At 43.5% G+C, this 21882-nt stretch overlaps 1 protein-coding gene across 7 annotated transcripts in view; it reads right to left on the bottom strand.

The window, feature by feature from the left end:
* ahdc1 (AT hook, DNA binding motif, containing 1) overlaps positions 1 to 21882 on the bottom strand; it is a 295652-nt gene that overhangs the window by 91668 nt on the left and 182102 nt on the right. Inside the window, exon 1 of one of the 7 annotated variants that reach the window (XM_063034911.1) lies at positions 19065 to 19081. The exons of the other annotated variants lie outside the window; for them this stretch is intronic. The gene's annotated coding sequence lies outside the window, so the exon portion shown is untranslated. Of the gene's footprint in view, positions 1 to 19064; positions 19082 to 21882 lie in introns of those variants that run through there. 7 annotated transcript variants of the gene reach the window in all.

The following is a 21882-nucleotide window of genomic DNA, read 5'->3' as shown; positions in this document are numbered from 1 at the left end:
TTATGCCTACTTGTATTAGCCATTCCAGCCCAGGAAAAAGTCTCAGGATGTCCATTCGATTTACGCTTCTTATCATCTCGTCTAACAAGTCTCCTCTCATCCTCCTTCGTTTCAAAGAGAAAAGCCTTAGCTCGCTCAACTTATCATCATAAGACATGCTCTCCAATCCAGGCAGCATCCTGGTGAATCTCCTCTGTACCCTCTCTAAAACTTTCACATCCTTCTTATAATGAGATGACCAGAACTGAACACAATACTCCAAGTGTGATCCCACCATGGTTTTATAGAGCTACAACATTACCTCGTGGCTCTTGAACTTGATCCCCCGACTAATGAATGCCAACATGTCATGCACCTCCTTAACCACCCGATCAACTTGTGTGGTAACTTTGAGGAACTATGGACATGAACTCCAAGATCTCTTTGTTCCTCCATACTGCTAAGAATCTTGCAACTAACCCTGTATTCTTTCTTCAAATTCAACTGCCAATGTGAATCACCTCACATTTTTCTCTGGAAATGCTCTCTAATTATTTCCCCCAAAGCTTGCAAGGTCACTCTTGTGTGCCCATCTACTTTCCGTTCAAAGGTCCTAAGTGATTGCATTTCCAACATCCCTACATGAGGCCGATCCCAAACCATGACCACATAAGTCCATAAGACATAGGAGCAGAATTAGGCCATTTGGCCCATTGAGTCTGCTTTGCCATTCCATCATGGCTGATGCATTATCCCTCTCAACCCCATTCTCCTGCCTTCTCCTGGTAACATTTGATAGCCTGACTAATTACACATGATCTTAGCCAAAAGGCAGAGAAACGATACCCTGACTAATTAAGAACCTATCAACCTCAGCTTTAAATATATCCAATGAATTGGCCCCCACAACCACCTGTGGCAATGAATTCCACAGATTTACCAACCTTTGGTTAAAGAAACTCCTCCTCATCTCTGTTCTATATGGATGCCCTTCCACTCTGAGGCTGTGCCCTCTGGTCCTGGACTCCCCTACTCCATGAATCTTCTCCATGTCCATTCTATTGAGATCTTTCAATATTTGATAGATTTCAATGAGATCCTTAGTTAAAAAAAAGACTTATTTCACACTTTCCTTTTACCACTTGCTCCAGATTTTTAATCTGTGGTTTTGGATCCATGAAGCACCCATCTTTGGGAATTACTTCCCTCTACCAATTCGATCTGATCATGTGAATGTTGATCAAATCTCCACTCAGCCTTCTTTGCTCATCTTGCATCATGGTTACTTCTAAAGCCGAATAAATGATTATTCTCTGCCAGAGAACGAGAAGAAACGTGGGAAGCTGACCCTATTTTTCTTGAGGCCGGATCCATTGTTGATAAAATTACATCTGTTGCTGATGAAGTTGAATTCATTGTTGATGAAGCTGCATCCATTGTCGATGAAACTGGATCTGTTGTTAATGAGGCCGGTTCCATTGTTGATGAGGCCAGATCTATTGTTGATGAGGTTGGATCCATCGTGATGAAGCTGGATCCGAGATTGAAAAAGCTGGATCAGTTGTTGACGAAGCTGGATCCGTCGTGGTGAAGATGGAACCATCGTGATGAAGCTGGATCTGTTGTTGATGAAGCTGGATCCATCATGGTGAAGCCAGATCTGTTGTTGATGAAGCTGGATCCATCATGGTGAAGCCGGATCTGTTGTTGACGAAACCAGATCCTTCGTGATGAAACTGGATATGTTGTTGACGAAGCTGGATCCGTTGTGGTGAAGATGGAACCATCGTGATGAAGCTGGATCTGTTGTTGACGAAGCTGGATTCATCATGGTGAAGCCGGATCTGTTGTTGATGAAGCTGGATCCATCATGGTGAAGCCGGATCTGTTGTTGACGAAACCAGATCCACCGTGATGAAACTGGATATGTTGTTGACGAAGCTGGATCCTTCATGGTGAAGCCGGATCTGTTGCTGACGAAACCAGATCCTTCGTGATGAAACTGGATATGTTGTTGACGAAGCTGGATCCTTCATGGTGAAGCCGGATCTGTTGTTGACGAAGCTGGATCCATCGTGGTGAAACTGGATCTGTTGCTGATGACTAACTAACCTTCTCCACTTAGACCTCAATAGGCAAATTATTTCAAGAATCAGCACGAAGCCACGTAGACTTCCAGGGTTGCAATCATAACTTTGACCTTGGTGCTAGAGAGCCCCCCAGTCTGCCGAAGAGCAGAGTGCTGGTTACTGCCATTAACTACAATATTGTGCATTAAGTGCTTTTAAAAAACCCAAGTACAGCAATTAAATGGATTTTTAAATTATATCGATTGTTACGCTGGCTAAAAGTAGGCAGGAACTTCATGCAGCAAACTAAGGCAGGCTTAATTAAAATGCTAATATTAACATTAATGTTGAAAACACAAGAGGTTTTAAATATTTCAATAGCCGACCAGTGTGGATTTCCATATTAGAAAGAGCTAAATAATAATACAATGTACCCAAGGATTCAACTGTTGAGATTAAGGATAGGGGACTCAAGATTTCTCCCATCAGAACTGCTGGTATTAATCAGTACTCTACACTCAGTGGCCACTTTGGTAGTTACCACCTGGACCCACTGAGTGCATATTTGTGGGTTTCTGTTGCTGTAGCCCATCCACTTCGAGGTTCTATGTGTTGTGCTTCCAGAGAAGCTCTTCTGCACACCACTGTTGTAAAGTGTGGCTATTTGAGTTACTGTCGCCTTCCTGTCAGCTTGAAACAGTCTGGCCACTCTTCTCTAATCTCCCGTATTAACAAGGCATTTTTGACACAGAACTGGTGCTCACTGGATTTTTTTTTGTTTCTCGCACAATTTTCTGTGAATTCCAGAGCAGGGGTTCCCAACCTGTAATATGCCATGGAGCCTTACCATTAACCGAGGGGTCAGTGGACCCCAAGTATAGAATCCCTGCTCTAGAGACTGTTGTGCTTGAAAACCTGAGGGGATCAGCAGTTTCTAAGTTACTCAAACCACCCCGTCTGGCACCACCAATCATTCCATGGTCAAAGTCACTTAGATCACATTTCTTCCTCATTCTTATGCTTGGTCCGAACAATAACTGAACCTCATGACCATGTCTACACGCTTTTATGGATTGAGTTGCTGCCACGTTATTGGTTGATTAGATATTTGCATTAATTGGCAGGCGTATAGGTATACCTAATAAACTGGCCACAGAGTGTATGTAGATTGTAATATTAGAAAATGCTGAATATATTCAGCAGGTCAGGCAGCATCCAAACAGATAGAACTAGAGCTAACATTGCTTTTGAGGAAAAGCTAGAAATCAAATGTAGTTTGAGTAGCAGTGAATGGGGGAGGTTTGGAGAGAAGAGGATGTGTGCAATAGGGTGGAGACCAACGGTGACAGAGAGACTTGTGGTTTCACTTCTAGCTGAATGTTGGGCCTTATTGGAGATGACTTGTCAGATGTAAACAGAAAGAAGTCAATGAGAATAAAGAGTAGAGTAAACAGATAATACCGAAACTATAGGATATGAAACATTGCTGCTACTAGAAATTCAAAATAAAAGGTGGCAAATCTGGCAACATTCAGCAGGTCAGATAACCTCTGTAGAGGGAGAAAATAGAGTAACATTCTAGACTGATAGCTCTTCATCAGAACTAGTCAGTTCTGACATAAACTTGGAAAGGCTGGTTATCAGGAATTGCTGGCTTCAATATTGAAGCTGTGGAAATGTATCTTACTTGTAGCAGCAAAACGGCAAATTTTATCTGCAACAAAATGGAACCTGTATTGTACCAGAGTGCTTTGCTAATAGTGTTTGTGCAACTTTATGCCAATAGACCTTGAGTATATGACAAACTGCAGAAAGGCAAGTGGATTTGGTTACTGGAATAAAGCCATGTACATTAATTAAGCGGATGAACAGAATGGACCCTATCCTTGGAGTGACGCAGGTAGATAACACTTGTGTATAAAAGAGTGACTATGCTGTCTCGTTTTTTTCAAAGCTATCACCGGCTCTTGTGCGGTACTAGTCTTCCCTTGTTACAAGTAAAGTAAACACGCTTATGATCGATGCACTCTGAGTTAATTGTTGTTTATTATAAGACATAGCAAAAAGGTGCTTGACAAGTCCAAGGACAGCAATGAAGTGTCAATCCTCCAGTTTTGTTAAGCTTTGTTGTCATATTAAATGAGGTCAAAAACTAAGCATTCACAGCAAGGGGAAGGATTCAAGTGACAGGCAGCTTGTAGCTCAGGTCTCTGTTGTAGTCTGAATGGTGATGCTCTACACAGTGGTCACACAACCTGTGTTTGGCTCCTCCAGTGCAGAGGCTCCCTTTCCTTCCTCTGGTTTGAAGAGAGACTACAACAGATGTGCAGGAACCAGTACCAACATCAACAGAGAACCCCGTTAAACACAGGGCTGGAGAAGGATGAATCTGATAGGAGAGGACAGAAGACAATGGAAAAAAGAGAAGGGGAGTGGAGCACCAGAGGGAGGTGATAGGCAGGCAAGGAGATAAGGTGAGAGAGGGAAAAAGGGATGGGGAATGGTGAAGGAGAGAGGAGCCATTACCGGAAATTGATGTTCATGCCATCAGGTTGGAGGCTACCCAGATGTAATATAAGGTGTTGTTTCTCCAACCTGAATGTGACCTTATCAGAACGAGAATGGTATGTGGAATTAAAATGGGTGGCCACTGGGAGATCTTACTTTTGCCCCTTTCCCTTTCCAATATGTCTATCCATGGCATCCTCCACTGTCAGAATGCCCTCCATAGTAAATCTGTAGAGTTTTTTGAGTGTTTTAGCTGACAAACCAAATCTCCTCAAACCCCTAATGAAATATAGCCACTGTCTTGCATTCTTTATAGCTGTCTTGATATACTGGGACCAGGTTAGGTCCTCAGAGATCTTGACACCCAGGAAGTTGAAATTGCTCACTCTCTCTCTACGTCTGATCCCTCAGTGAGGATTGGTTCATGTTTCCTCGTTCTTCCCTTTCTGAAGTCCACAATCAGCTCTTTGGTCTTACTGATGTCGAGTGGAAAGTTGTTGCTGCAACACCACTCAACTAGCTGGTCTATCTTGCTCCTGTACGCCCCCTTGTCTTCATTTCCATCTGGGATTCTGCCAACAACAGTTGTATCATCAGCAAATTTACAGGTGGCATTTGAGCAAAACCTAGTAACACATTCATGGGTAAAGAGAGGGTAGAGCAATGCGCTAAGCAGATATCCTTGAGGTGTGCCAACGTTAACTGGTGGTGAAGAAGAACAGGGTTAGCAGACTCAATGACTATCGCCCAGTTGCACTCCCATCTACTGTGAGGTAGTGCTCTGAGAAATTGGACATGGCTAGAATCAGTTCCTACCTCAGCAACGACCTGCACCAACGGCAATTTGCCTATTGCTGTAATCATCTACAGTAGATGCATTCTCACTGGCTCTCCATTCGACCCTGAATCACCTGGACAATAGGCTATTGTTTACTGATTACAACTCAGCATTCAACACAATCATACCCTCAATTCTAATCAACAAGCTCCAAACCTGGGCCTTTGTACCTCCCTCTGCAACTGGACCCTTGACTTCCTCACTGGGAAACCAGTCTGTGGGGATCGGAATTAACACCTGCTCCTCGCTGACAAGTCAACACTGGTGCACCTCAAGGATGTGTGCTTAGCCCACTGCTTTAGTCTCTCTACATCTATGACTGTGTGGTTAGGCACAGCTTAAAGACCATCTATAAATGTGCTGACTACACAACTATTGTTGGCATAATTTCAGATGGTGATGAAGAGGTGTACAAGACTGAGATAGATCAGCTGGTTCAATGGTTTTGCCACCTTGCATCTTGGTTAGTAAGACCAAAGAATTGATTGCAGACTTCAGGAAATGGAACTAGAGGAAAGACACACCAATCCTCATTGAGGGATCAGCAGTTGAAAGGGGGAGCAGTTTCAAGTTCCTGGGTGTCAACATCTCTGAAGCCCAAAATACTGATGCAATTACGAAGGATGCACAACAATTGCTATGTTTCATTCGATGTTGAATGAGATTTGATATGTCACCGAAGACTCTAGCAAATTTCTACAGATGTACCATGGAGAGCATTCTAACTGATTGCATCACCATGTGATATGGTGGGGGGGGGAGGCTACTACACAGGATCAGAAAAACCTGCAGAAAGTTGTGAACTCAGCCAGTTTTATCATGGACACTATCCCTCCCAGCATCGAGGGCACCTTCAAAAGGTGATGCCTCAAAAAGGTAGCATTCATTGTTAAGGGCCTTCATCACCCAGGACATGCCCCCTTCTCTTTGCTACCATCAAGGAGATGGTACAGGAGTCTGAAGACACAAACTTAACAATTCAGGAACAGCTTCTTCCCTTCTGCCATCAGATTTCTGAATGGACAATGAATACCACTTCACTGTTTTTTTGCCTCTCTATTTTTGCACTACTTTTAAAATTTAATTTTTTAAGATAAACTTCTTATTGTAATTTATAATGTTTTATAATTATGTATTGCAATGTACTGCTGCCATAAAACGACAAATTTCACAATATATGCCGGTGATATTAAACCTGGTTCCGATTCTGGCCTCAACTCTTCTTTAGTGCCAGTTCCACAAAAGCCTGAACTCCTCGATCTTTCACCTTTATCTATCTCTACCTCAAATAAACATCCCAGTGAATTGAGATTCACTCCCTCTGAGAGATGTCATTTCTAATGAGCAAACCTCCAGCGTCCCAGTGAACTAAGATTTACTGCCCTCTAAGAGATGTTGTTTCTGAATGCCTCAGTTTTAAATGACTAGCACCTTATTTTGAGGTTGTTACCACTTGTTTGTCATTCTCCAGCTAGTGGAAAGATCTCAACACTTGCTTCATCAAGACTCCCTTATGATTAAAAATATCTGAATAACTTCACCCAATCTCTAAGAATTCAGAACAAGGATAGTGTACCTCACTAGTGTACCTCCAGCAGATCATATTCCATTATTCCCACCAAATTCAACATGACACAATGTTCCATGCTTCTCCACTGTCAGTATTCCAAATGGTCCATTATTTCATGTCTCCCTGTCTGCCAGCATCTGCAAAGATCTTGTCATACAGTAACATATGAAACCACTGCTCTAAGTCAGAGGAATGCAGTTCGTAGGGCTTGTAATCTACTTTAATGTCACATATTTAACATATCACAAAGTTATTCTGTTCTTTTGCCACAAAGGAACAAGCTTAAAATGTACAAACGACATACTATAAACTCACCAGGGAGAACCTTAGGAAGGCATGGTGACATAGAGGTTAGTACCAGTGACCCAAGTTCAATTTCTGCCACTGCCTGTAAGGAGCTTGTACAGTACATTCTGTGCATGGCCGCTTGGGTTTCCTCTGGGTGCTTTGGTTCCCTCCCACAGTCCAAAGACGCACCAACCTACTGGTTAGTAGGTTAATTGGTCATTGTAAATTGTCCCGTGATTAGGCTGGGTTAAATTGGGAGCTGCTAGGCAGCACAGCTCAAAAGGGCCAATTCTGCACTGTATCTCAATAAATAAATGAAGAACGAATGAATGAATGAATAAACAAACAAACAAACCACAAAGTTATTCTGTTCTTTCGTCACAAAGCAAAGCAACAACCAAAGAAGAGCTTAAAACATACAAACACCATACCATGAATTCACCAGTTAGAACATTTCAGATTCTGCACTGGTTGTCATGATTTACAACGTGCTAAAACAAGAACCGATTCCTTAAGGTTGTTATAGCCGGGAGTGGCAGTGGGGATAGGCTCCCACAACCTATTAAATGCTCCCAGTGGCAAGCTGCCAACACAAGCAGTGCATGCAAGCTCGATTTCAATGTTTAAGAGAAGTTTGGATAGGTACATGGATGGTAGGGGTGTGGAGGGCTATGGTCCCGGTGCAGGTCGATGGGAGAAGGCAGTTTAAATGGATTCGGCATGGACTAGATGGGCCGAAAGGCCTGTTTCTGTGCTGTACTTTCCTATGACAATATGAGTCTAATCGTTTCTACTGACAGGAGAAGAGACTAAGGCAGGTTCTTTACTCGTTAAAGCCAGTCGCTTCGGGCAGATGGGGCTCATCAGCCATGGTTGGCAGATCAACTAGGAGAAGGAAACTCTGATCTCAAACCACTGCTGACTTGCAGCTATACCCACTCATGGGGAAGGTTTCTGAAGAAAGCCCCCAGGGAAAAATCTGAAGCTGGAGTTCCTAAGGTAGTCCTATGTTGAGTTCAACACTGACTGGCAATTCCTGTGATGCTGCTGGTGCCAAACTGCATCGGCCTCTGCTGTTGATTTGGGTTCATCAGGTGAATGGAGAGGGGGAACTCGCTACACGGGCAACAGCTTCCTCTCCATTTCGTACTGCCCTGGCTTGTGTATCCAGACAGCTGGGATGCAACATCCATGGTCGACCCTGACCGACGGAGGCCTCAGCAAGACAAACACCAGAACAATTACTTCAATGTTTCAGCAATTACTTAGTATTCTGTGACTAAGAACAACCAAAAATTGCATCATAAGCATGAGAGAGTCTGCAAATGCTGGAAATCCAGAGCAACACACACAAAATACTGGAGGAACACAGCAGGTCGGGCAGCATCTATGAAAATGAATAGACAATCAACGTTTCGGGCTGAGACATTGACCATTTATTCATTTCCATGGATGTTCCCTGACCTGCTGAGTTCCTCCAGCAATTTGTGCGTTGCCAAGAATTTCATCACTTTATTCAATACAAAGCACAGCACAGATTGTTTTGTTAATATACTTTGTTTAGAATATGCTGGTCCACCCTAAGCTAACCGGCATTCCACACGAAGATAAAATATAAAACTTTCAACAAAGTTAAGGGCTTTTTGTTTAAAATGCGGTTGTCAAGTCCCTAGATTATTTAATTGGATGGCATTCACTTTAAATAACAACTTATGTCCCAAATGGGATATTTGAACGTTACTTTCTTGAAATCACTGCACAGCAAATCTAAACATAAAATAACACACACACAAAATGCTGGAGGAACTCAGCAGCATCTATGGAAATGAATAAACAGTCGACAGTCAGGGCTGAGACCCTTCTTCAGCACTCTAAACACAGTTTTGATCCCGCGATGGAAGTTAATACCGACCACTACATGTGTTCTTGGCTGTGGCCGACTGCAGGAAACTCACAGCAATCAGACCAGTCCCCAGGGATTGGCGGTTCGCGTTGGGTTCCTGCCCTGTTCAGAATGTCTGTGCATCACTGTCTTCCTCCAGTGAGGTGACACCGCTGCTGTCCGTCGGAGATCACAATCCCTTCCTGCACTGGCGAATCCGGAGTGTGCGCGTTGCGGTAGCCGTTCTGATTTCAAACGCAGCAGAAGTCTTATAAAAACGGCACACATTGTAAAGATTTGTGCTGCCAGAGGGAAAGAGTCAGCAGCAGCAGCTCGACACGAACTTTCACCGGCAGCCAACACAGCCTTGGGAGCATGCTGTTCCAGCAGCACTGCCTGAGCAAGAGCTCCCCAATGCCGCTTTTATCATTGAAAACATGTGTTATCTGGGGCTCTTTGACTATTTTAGGAGATTTCCGAACAAAATGCACAAAGCTCTTTATACAACACCAAACCACTGGGCTGTAAAACCCCTGAAAAATAATTCAACAACTGTTTTTGTTTTAGCTAGCTTGGTCTACCTCAGTTTGAGGGACCATTGTAAAATGCAGAACTTAAAGTGGCACAGTGATGTAGTGGTTAGCGTAACCCTATAGATCGCCAGCAACACGGGCTCAATTCCTGCCACTGCCTGTAAGGAGTTTGCACGTTCTCCCTGTGATCGCGTGGGTTTCCTCCGGGTGCTCCGGTTTCCTCCCAAATTCGAACGGTGTACTGCTTAGTAGGTTAATTGGTCACGTGGATGTATTGAGTAGCATGAGCTCATTGGCCCGGAGGATCCTGTTACCGTGATGTATCTACAAATAATTTCTTTTTAAATAAAGAAAATAAGGATATTGTAATTAAACCATATATTATGGATTGGTATCAATACCTACTTGAGTTGTTATCACATTATTCAGTTATTTATGGATGTACAGCCCTTCAAGTTACACCACCCAGCAAACCCCAATTTAACCCTAGCCTAAACATGGGACAATTTACAATGACCAATTACCTTACCGACCAAACTGTACGAGGAAACCAGAGCACCCAGAGGAAACCCACGTAGTCATTCTTTGCCAGGGTCACCTTATGTTCCTATAATCCTGCACCTAACATTACTGTATGTACGTACTATCTGTCTATGTATATAAGCAAATCTTCGTATGCACGGTCACCCTCAATACTTACTTGTATATTTGTTAGGATTGGTTTAATATTAATATATATTGTGTTTTTATGCTGCATCAGATCTGGAGTAACAATCATTTCCTTCTCTATTGAAGAATGACAATAAACAATGTTGGATTTTGAAGAGGCCCCAAAACTAGGAGGGGATAAATCATGGACTTCCAATAACAACCATGAGAAACACAAACACGAGGAAATCTGCAGAGGCTGGAAATCCAAAGCAGCAGACACACAAAATGCTGGAGGAGCTCAGCAGGCCAGGCAGCATCTTATGGAAAAGAGTACAGTCGAAGTTTTGGGCCGAGCCCCTTTTTCAAGACTGGAAAGGAAAGGGAGAAGTTAGAGTAAGAAGGTGGGGCTAAGAAGGAAGAAGTACAAGGTAACAGTTGATAGGTGAAACTGGGAAAGAGGGAGGGGTGAAGTAAAGAGTTGGGAGGTTGATTGGTGAAAGAGATAAAGGGCTGGAGAGAAGGGGGAATCTAATAGGAGAGGACAGAAGACCATAGAAGAAAGGGAAGGGGAGGAGCATCAGAGGGAGGTGATGGGCAGGTAAGGAGATAAGGTGAGAGCGGGAAACAGGAATGGGGAATGGTGAAGGAGAGCAGGCTACAATTACCAGAAGTTCGAGAAATCGACGTTCATGCCATCAGGTTGGAAGCTACCGAGACCGAATATAAGATGTTGCTCCTCCATCCTGTGTGTGGCCTCACCATGGCAATACAGGAGGTCAAGGACTGACATGTCGGAATGGGAATGGGAAGTAAAATTAAAATGAGTGGCCACCGGGAGAAACATGCATATTTAAGTCCCGGGTAGACAGGGTGGTGAAAAAGGCATTTAGCACACTGGCCTTCATCAATCGGGCACAGTGTTTAGGAGATGGTGTTTAAGTCGCCCGTGAGGCCACGGATGAAGTACATGCTCACCCTGTTATAGAGAAGATATGGTCAAACTGGAAAGAGTGCAGAGAGGATTTACGAGTATGTTCTCAGAGCTAGAGAGCCTGAGTTATAGGCGGAGACTGACCAGGCTAGGTCTTTATTCCTTGGAACGTAAGAGAATGAGGGGTGACCTTTTAGAACAGGGCTTCCCATCCTTTTTTATACCATGGACACCTACCATTAACCGAGGGGCCTGTGCACCTCAGGTTAGGTTCTCAACCCGGGTTGAAAGGTTTAAAAAATCACAGTTAAGATGGACAGTAACATTCATTTCCCCAGGGTAGTGGAGTCCAGAACTAGGGGGGCATAGGTTTAGGGTGGGAGGGAAAAGATTTAAAAGAGGTCTGAGGGCTAACTTTATTCACACAGAGGGCTGTGAGCATGTGGAAAGAGATGCCAGAGGAAATGGTTGAGGCAGGTATAACTGTATTTAAAAAGCACTTGGATGGGGACATAGAAAGGTGGGGCTTCGAGGGATTTGGCCTGAATGTAGGAATTAGGACTAGCTGGGTGGGCATCATGGTCCTAACCAATCTAAAACTTTGACAAGTTCTACAGATGCACAGTGGAGTACATCTTCACTGGTTGCATCACAGCCTGGTATGGAAACATCAATGCCCTTGAACGGAAAAGCCTACAAAAAGTAGTAGATGCAGCCCAGCCCATCACAGGAAAATCCCTCCACACTACTGGGCACATCTACAAGGAGTGCTGCCACAAGAAAGCAGCATCCATCATCAAAGACCCCTTTTCATCCAGGCCATCATGCTCTCTTCTCGCTCCTGCCATTGGGAAGGAGGTACAGGAGCCAGGTTCAGGAACAATTATTATCCCTCAACCATGAGGCTCCTGAACCAAAGGGGATAACTTCACTCACCTCAACTCTGGACTGATTCCACAACCTATGGACTTAATTTCAAATGTTAGAAAACTAATGTTCTCAGTATTATATATTATTTATTATTAATAATAATTTTTTTTCTCAGTTCAAGCTGGTAAAACCTGAGGTACGGGCATAGCCAAGGACACTCATTTCTCATTGCTAGGAACTTCCAGACTATTCTAGTGGTGTTTACTATTGTGGCTTTCTGCAGATTTACATAAATATTGCTGTATAGGCCGAATTGTTTAATGCTATTATGCAGTTTCTGTGGGATGATACCAGTTGCAGATATTACTATTGGGACAATTATACCTTGTACATGGTCCATAGTCTTTCAATTTCCTCTTTTAAATCAGCACTTTTTGGTGTTTTCACATTGATTTCTATAAGTTGTGTATGTTTGAAATAGCTATATCTATTAAGTAAATTATTCTTGCTTGTTTATCCTGTATTATTACATTATTATTATTTGTATTTGCAGTTTATCTTTTTCCCATATTGGTTGTTTGTATTTGTTGTGTGTAGTTTTTCATTGATTCTATTGTGTTCTTTGTATCTACAGTGAATGTCTGCAAGAAAATGAATCTCAGAGCTGTGAATGGTGACATATACATCCTTTGAACTTTGAAATAAATCAAAACTTCCTAAAATATTTAAGTTCTTCCAATTTTAAGAGAATTAAAACTTTAAGCAGACCATTACAAAAACTCCTATCACCCACTATACCGATCCTAAAATTATTTTCTAAAACTCTCGCATTCTGAACTACAACTACAAGTGACAAAAATAGTTTCCTAATTGTGTGGTTGAGATCTCGTATTTAAGATGCAATATTTTCTATTATATTCTAACAGAACGAGTACCTATTTAAGACCATTGATATTCTATGTACAATTGTTTACAATGTGCGTGCTAATAAGCAGCATAAAAAATGCGTTGGGGAAAAGTAGTGATTCCAGTGTTGAATCAGGATTTAGACTCCTATTGACCCTTAATAAGTGAATATGCAATGTTCCTCACAGAAAGAAAACTTATTAAACTATTTTCTACAACTTCAGAGAACTGATGGAAAGTTTGTCAACAGATAATTTAAAGCACAAGTCAGTCACTGGACAAATTTTGATGCTGCACACTAATGCACGTAGATACACATCCGTATATGAATATTTATTTATTTATTTGGCATCTTCAAGAAGCGATGCCTGAAAAGGCAGCATCCTTCGTTAAGGATCCCCATCACCCAGCACATGCTTTCTCTCATTGCTGCCATCAGGAAGGAGGTACAGAAGCCTGAAGGCACAACCTTAACGATTCAGGAACAGCTTCTTCCCCTCTGTCATCTGATTTCTGAATGGACATTGAACTCAGGTACACTACCTCACTACTTTTTTATTTCTGTATTTTTTGCATTACTTATTTAATTTAACTATTTATTATATATACTTGTAATTCATGTTTTCTCCATTATTATGTATTGCATTGTACTGCTGCCACACAGACAACAAATTTTATGACACATGCTGGTGATATTAAAACTAATTCTGACACAGGATGACCAGGCCTTTCCAGCCCAACAAGCCACACCACGCAGCAACTTACTGATTTAACCCGAGCCTAATCACAGCATGATTTACAATGATCAATGACTTGCCAGCCGGTATATCCTAGCCTAACCACAGATCAATTTACAATGGACAAGTAACCTACAATTGAGCCACTTCTGACACCATTCCTACTCTCCTCTTCCCTCACCTCCACTCACCTAGATCCACCTCTCACCTGCCAGCCTCTGACACCATTTCTACTCTCCACACCCCACATCTGGATCCACCTATCACCTGCCAGCACTATCCAGACGAAGGGTCTCAGCCCAAAACATCAACTATTTATTCATTTTCACAGATGCTGCCTGACCTGCTGAGTTCCTCCAGTATTTTGTGTGTGTTGCCCCAAGAGCTGCAGCATCTGCAGAATGCGGAGGGAAACCTTGACTTGACACATTAGTTCTCATTTCTCTCACTATTCCTGTTGCATAACCTGCGTGTTTCCAACACTTCCTCCTTCATTTCAGCTCAGTGGGTAAATCCAGGGAGTAATTCAGGACAGTGTGCTGAACAACTAACAAGGGAACAGGATGGAGTCGATTTAATCAAGAGCAAATAAATGGAATCCGTTTGCATTCTGAAGATGATGGAGTATCTTCCAGTTAAAGGCTGTACAAGGATTAAAGGTTTTTAATTTAAATAAGATAGTCTTCAAAGAATTCATCCCAATAAACTGGGTAGGCCACAGTAGCATAGTGTAACAATTTTACAGCACAGGTAAAGTGGGTTCAGTCCCGCCGCTGTCTATGAGGAGTTTGTATGCTCTCCCCACGACCATGTGGACTTCCTCCAGGTGGTCTGGTTTCCTCCACACATTCTAAAGATAATAAGAGTTAGGGTTAGTAAGTTGTGGGCATACAATGTTGGCGCCAAAAGCATGGTTACACTTGCAGGCAGCCCCTCAGTACAAGCTTGGACTGCGGTGGTTGTTGACGGAAAGACGCACTTTACTCTATGTTTCAATGTACAGCTGATAAATAAATCTGAATTTAGGTATACCGATGCATTAAAATGATAAAGCTAGGGACCAAGTAGACAGCTCTGGCATGTTATCCAAAAATTGAGGTTATTTAGTAGTGAAATGGGAAAACATTTTGCCACAAAGATTTGCAACACTCTGCTCTAGATAACTTTATAAACACAAGAGGTTCTGCAGATGCTGGAAATCCAGAACAACACACACAAAATGCTAGAGGAATACAGCAGGTCAGGCAACATCTAAGTAAATTAATAGACAGCAACACACATCAAAGTTGCTGGTGAACGCAGCAGGCCAAGCAGCATCTATAGGAAGAGGTGCAGTCGACGTTTCAGGCCGAGACCCTTCGTCTCGGCCTGAAACGTCGACTGCACCTCTTCCTATAGATGCTGCTTGGCCTGCTGCGTTCACCAGCAACTTTGATGTGTGTTGCTTGAATTTCCAGCATCTGCAGAATTCCTGTTGTTTGAAATTAATAGACAGTCTACGTTTCGGGCCGAGACCCTTCATCAGGACTGAGAAGGCAGGGGGAAGATGACAGAAAAAAAAGGTGGAGAGAGAGGTAGAACGACTAGCTAGAGATGATAGGTGAAGTCAGGTGGGTGGGAAAGGTAAAGAGCCGGAGAGGAGGGAATCTGATAGGAGAAGAGAGTACACTGTAAGAGAAAGGGAAGAGGAGGGGACTTTTTCCACAGTGCTGTATTTGTCAATGTGGAACGGAGACCGAGTTTGTAAATCTGGTGGGAGCAAAGTATGTTGGGAATGGTGAGGGTGGAGTGCTGCAGGAGGCATGTGGGAAAGGTGGCAGAAAAGGAGTACTAGGGACAGGGGAGAGGGGGCTTGCACTGGTACAGACACACCCAGCACTGAGACACCAGGCAAGGTCATTTGATTCTAAACAACTGGCTTACTGGTAATTACAGAATGTCTCTCTGGTGCTTCCTGCTCCCTCCCCTCTCCCTTCCCCTTTTTCCCTACCATGATTCCCCTCTCCTTGCCCTTTTCCCACTGTCAGCCCACAATAGAGACCCAGATCTGAATCAGGTTTATCATCACTCACATCTGTCATGACTTTTCTTATGTTGGCAGTATAGAGCAATACATAAAATTACCATTGCTATATATATGTGCCTAAGACTTTTGCAGAGTTCTGTACATCCTTGTTATTAAAGGTATTAGGGAAAATAGAGCAAATGAATAAATAAACTTGGGTACACGACTGAACCTGAATCCAATGACCTATTTCTCTGTGGTGCTGCGTTCTACAAGCTGTATCTAAGAGGTGGGTCATTGGTTTCAGATGAGTAAAAGAGTCTGATTGGGTTTAGGCCTCGCCTTGAGCTCTCAACCCTAAATTCAAATCATCTGCTCCCTGCCATAGGTGGTACGATGTGAGCTGGTTGTCCCGTTTCCCAGTGTGACAACAGCACCAGATTTCAAATGTAGATCCGTACACCTGTCCCTACACCTCCTCTCTTGCCACCATTCAGGGCCCCAAACAGTCCTTCCAGGTGAGGCAACACTTCACTTGTGAATCTGTTGGGGTCATCTATTGCATCCGGTGCTCCCGGTGCGGCCTCCTCTACATCGGTGAAACCCGACGCAGATTGGGGGACTGCTTCGTCGAGCACCTCCGCTCCGTCCGCCACAACAGACAGGGTCTCCCGGTAGCCACCCACTTCAACTCTGCTTCCCATTCCCATTCGGATATGTCCATACATGGCCTCCTCTACTGCCATGATGAGGCTAAACTCAAGTTGGAGGAGCAACACCTCATATACCGTCTAGGTAGTCTCCAGCCCCTTGGTATGAACATTGAATTCTCCAACTTCCGGTAATTCCCTCCCCCTCCCTTCCTCTATCCCTATTTCACATCACCTCCCTCATAGTTCCGCCTCCTTCTACTACTTTGCATTGTTCTCCTGCCAATCACCTCCCTGTTTCCCCTCCCCCACCCCTTTGTCTTTCAAGTTACTGTTTTTTTCAACTACCAGCATTCTTCAAACCCTCTCCAAAGTTCTTCCTTCAGTTCTGACGAAGGGTTTCGGCCCGAAACGTCAAGTAATCTTTTCAGCTGTTGCTGACTGACCTGCTGAGTTCCTCCAGCGCATTGTGAGTGTTCCTTCAAATGTAGATGACTGACTGACTTCAGGACAGTGACTGGGCACTACATTGATTGAATTCCATCCACAGCAGCTACCAGAGCTCAATCATCACCGCACAGCAAAGCCCTCTTGATTGCAGCCGTGGACAGCACCTCGGCCTCCAACGCTGGGTGCATGTCTTTCATGCCAATTCCACCATGCGTCTTCAATGGCCTCCTCTACTGCCATGATGAGGCCAAACTCAGGTTGGAGGAGCAACACCTCGTATTCCACCTGGATAGCCACAGCCTGATGGCATGCACTTCAATTTTTCTGATTTTCTGTAACGTCTCTCCCAACTCTTCTCTTTTCACTTCTCATTCTGGTATGTTTCATCGACGACTGCATTGGTGCTGATTCCTGCAACCATACTGACCTCATCAACTTCATCAACTTTATCTCCGACTTCCACCCTGCCCTCAAATTTATCTGGTTCATTTCCGACCCCTCCCTCCCCTTTCTCGACCTATCTGTGTCTATCTCTGGAGGCAGCTTATTTACTGATGTCTATTATAAACCCATGGACTGTCACAGCTACCTGGACTATACCTGTTCCCACACTGTTACTTCTAAAAATGCCATCCCCATCCCCATCCCACACACACCTGCCCTAACCCATCCTCCTACCACCCCGCCAGCAATAGGGTGCCTCTTGACCTCACGTACCACCCCACCAGCCTCCGCGTCCAGCACAAAATTCTCCGTAACTTCTGCCATCTCTGACGGGATTCCACCACCACGCACATCTTTCCCTCCCCCAACTTTCTGCTCTCCACAGGGATCGCACACTATGTGACTTGTTTGTCCATTCGTCTCTCCCCACTGATCTCCCTCCTGGGACCTACCCTTGCAAGTGGAACATGTGCTACACCTGTCCGTACACCTTCTCCTTCACTACCATTCAGGGCCCCAAACAGTCCTTCCAGGTGAGGCGACTCTTCACCTGTGAGTCTGTTGGGATCCTGTACAGTATACGGGTGCTCCTGGTGTGGCCTCCTGTATATCAGTGAGCTCAACATAGACTGGGAGACTGCTTTGCCGAGCACTTACATTCCATCCAGCAGAATAAGTGGGGTTTCCCCAGTGGCCATCCATTTTAATTCCACTTCCCATTCCTATTCCAACATGTTATTTCATGGCCTCCTCTACTGTCGTGATGAGGCCACACTCAGGTTGGAGGATCAACAGTTTATATTCCTTTTGGGTAGCTTCCAACCTGATGGCATGAACATCGATTTCTCGAACTTCTGGTAATGCCCCCCCATTTTCAATATTCCCCATTCCCATTTCCCTCTCTCACCTTATCTCCTGACCTGCCCATCACCTCCCTCTGGTGCTCCTCCCCCCTTTCTTTCTTCCATGGCCTTTTGTCCTTCCTATCCGATTCCCCCTTCTCCAGCCCTGTATCTTTTTCACAAATTAAGTTACAAGCTCTTTACATCATTGCGCGCCCCCCCCCACCTCCACTCGGTTTCACCTGTCGCCTGTGTTTCATCTTCCCTTCCCACCACCTTCTTACTCTGACTCCTCATCTTTCTTCCTCCAGTTCCTGATGAAGGATCTTCGACTGTAGATACTGCCTGACCTGCTGAGTTCCTCCAGCATTATGTGTGTGTTGCTTGGATTTCCAGCATCTGCAGATTTTCTTTTGTTCATTGTGGTAAGAAAGTTTGTGTGAAGAGGACGAATTTCAGTGATATACTGTATACATACTCTGATACTTAAAGTATTTTGAAACTTGAATCATTGTCTTGTTTGAATTAATTGCTTTCTGAAAGATCTTACTTGCTTTTACTTCAATCGTAAGATTCTAATTATGAAGATGAAGAACTTGAAGCTGCACTGAAAGGTGTTCAGACTCATTGAGAATGGGATTGAATAAACTCAGCCTTGCTTCATAATGAATTCATTCACGGAACAGTTATATATTGACTCTCCTTGTGACAATAAGTCTTTTAGTCAATAATACGTATGAAATGCATGTCTCACAGGTCTGTGAGAATGCAAGACAGCACACAGGGTTGAGAGGACACATGGCCGCCATTGATCTCAACTACAAGAATGCTTGATCTGGCCTCACTAAGGAGGCAGCACATGCTACCCTACACAGAGGGAATTAGCTATAGAATGCATTGACCTCACCAACCTGGATGTGCCCTCTTCTTGTTGCTACTTTCGGGGAGGAGGTACAGAAGCCTGAAGACTCACAATCAGTGATTCAGGAACAGCTTCGTCCCCTCTGCCATCCGATTTCTGAATGGTCCACGAACACTGCCTTGTTAGCATCACGCAAAGGTGCTGGAGGAACTCTGCAGGTCAGGCAGCATCTATGGAGGGAAATGGACAGTTGGCGTTTAGGGTCGAGATCCTTTGTCTGCATTGTCCATTTCCCTCTACAGATTCTTCTCAGCCTGCTAAGTTCCTCTAGTACAGGAGTTCCTGACGTTTTCTATGTCATGAACCAATACCATAAAGCAAGGGGTTTGTGAACCCCATCTGGGAACTGCTGCTCTACTATTATGTGCGTTCTTCCACATTTCCAGCATCTGATTTCCCTGATAACCAATTTCCCCCGGGATCAATAAAGTATGACAATGACTATGACTATGACTATGACTATCTGATGTTTCTTGAGCTCCAACTCATAAACAGAGGAGATTCTGCAGATGCTGGGGATTTTGAGCAATGCACATAAAATGCTGGAGGAACTCTGCTGGTCAGGCAGCATCTACGGAGGGGAATGAACAGTCAACATTTTGTGCCGAGATCCTTCATCAGGAATGGTGCAGGGTAATAAACACAAGAGATTCTGCAGATGCTGGAAATCCAGAGCAGCACACACAAAACACTGGAAGAACTTGGCAGGTCAGGCAGCAGCTATGAAGGGCAATAGACAGTTAATGTTTCAAGCTAAGCCCCTCCATCAGGGCTGCTGCATGGTCTCAACAGGGGAGCACATCTGCCTCCACAATTGCTGAAGTCTTCCAATAGTTTGCTTTATTTTACCAAAATAATTATTGTGGGAACAGCTCAGTTCAGAAAATCTATCTACAGACCAATTTCAAGAACACTTCATTTCATATTCTCGATATTTATTGCTTATTTGTTTATTATTATTATAGCGGCATGGCTTATATAGATGAACTGAACACACTGATGAGGGAGAGGGAGAAGTGGAAAGTCCATCATCGTGCCCGACGCCGGCCCCCAGCCTGAGTCGACGTATTAATGGTGGTAGTAGTAGTATTATTGTTATTGTAGTTTTCTTTTTCTATTTGCGCAGTTTTTTTGTCTTTTGCACATTGGTTGCTTCTCCCTCTTGTGTGCGATCTTTCATTCATTCTACTGTGTGTCTTTATATTTACTGTGAACGCCCACAGAAAATGAATCTCAGGGTTGTATATGGTGACATATATGTACTTTGATAATAAATTTACTTTGAACTACACTGAAAGAAAGGAAATTGCACACAAATATCTTCTGTACCTTTTTATAAGTTCAGTTTTGTTCAGTGCCTTGCTCTGATTCATTTTAAATCCTGTTCATTCTCCCCGCCACCACTGCCGCTCTGATTCCAATATTTTGTCTCTGACTGCCTTCGCTCCTTGTCTCCATCTGCTTCCAGTGCCAGCTTGTGTTTTTCATCTATGTCAGTCTCATCTTCCCAACTGCAGACCCCGCACAGTTGTGCACAGCAGCCTATACTTCCACTGGGTTCTCTGCACAGGCAGCCCCAGAATCAGAATCAAGTTTAATACCACCAGCATACGCCATGACACTTGTTGTCTTTGCAGCAGCGTTACAATGCAATACATAATAATAGAGAAAAAAGTGTGAATCACAGTATGTGTGTGTATGTTTTATATATATATATATATATATATATATATATATATATATATATAAAACATACACACACACACACACACATATATATATATATATATGTTAAATTAAATCAGTCGTGGAAAGAATAGAAATAAAAAAGTAGTGAGGTAGTGTTCATAGGTTCAACGTCCATTCAGAAATCAGATAATCAGATGGCAGAGGGGAAGAAACTGTTCCTGAATCATTGAATGTGTTCCTTCAGGCTCCAGGCTCCAGTAAGTCCATCCTGATGGTAACAATAAGAACAGGACCAAGTAGCCTAGTCCTGCGCCTACGTCTTATGGTTTTCCTGTGATTACCAATAGTCACACAAAAAGCTGGAGGAGCTCAGCAGCTCAGGCAGCATCTATGGAAATGAATAGACAGTTGACGTTTCAGGTCAAGACACTTCTTCAGCATTGAGTGAAGGAAAGGCTCTTGAAAATGCCAAATTACCAAAATGCAGTGATCGGTAGAGGATTACTGACCACTAGTTCGAACAACAGCTGCTCAGGGTTCAGCATGTCTTGGACATGAAGTCAAAGAATGTACAGTACAGAAACAGGCCCTTCTGCCTATTCGATCCATGCTTACCTTTGTGCTCATCTGCACTGATCTCATTTGCTTGCACAGTGTCCATACCTTTCCACACCTGGCCTATTTAAGTCTAAATTCTCTTACATGTTGCGATTGTATCCGTTTCTACTACTTCTTCTAATAGCACTTTCTAGATATCAACCATCCTCTGTGCCTTCTCCTCAAATCTCCTTCCTCTCACCTTAAACCTACACCATCTCATTTTTGTTAATCCTATCGTGCCTCACTGATCTACCTGTGCCTTATAAACTCATACACCTCTGTCAAATCAGCCTTCAGCCTCTTTCACTCCAGGGAAAATTAGTAACAATTTATTCTGCATTTGGTTGTTGCTTTTCCTCTTATTCAAGAACCAGATGGTTGAGGGGCAGTAAGTGTTCTTGAAGCATATGGTTGTCGCTTTTCCCTTGCACTGTCCCTCAATGTACCGATGTGATGAAATAATCTGTACGGTTTGCATGCAAAACCAAGTTTTGCCAAAGACACGAGCAAATTTCTAC

This window comes from Mobula hypostoma, chromosome 28 (assembly GCF_963921235.1).
Source record: "Mobula hypostoma chromosome 28, sMobHyp1.1, whole genome shotgun sequence".
Classification (NCBI taxonomy): domain Eukaryota; kingdom Metazoa; phylum Chordata; class Chondrichthyes; order Myliobatiformes; family Myliobatidae; genus Mobula; species Mobula hypostoma.
This window is presented reverse-complemented; position numbering and strand designations above follow the sequence as displayed.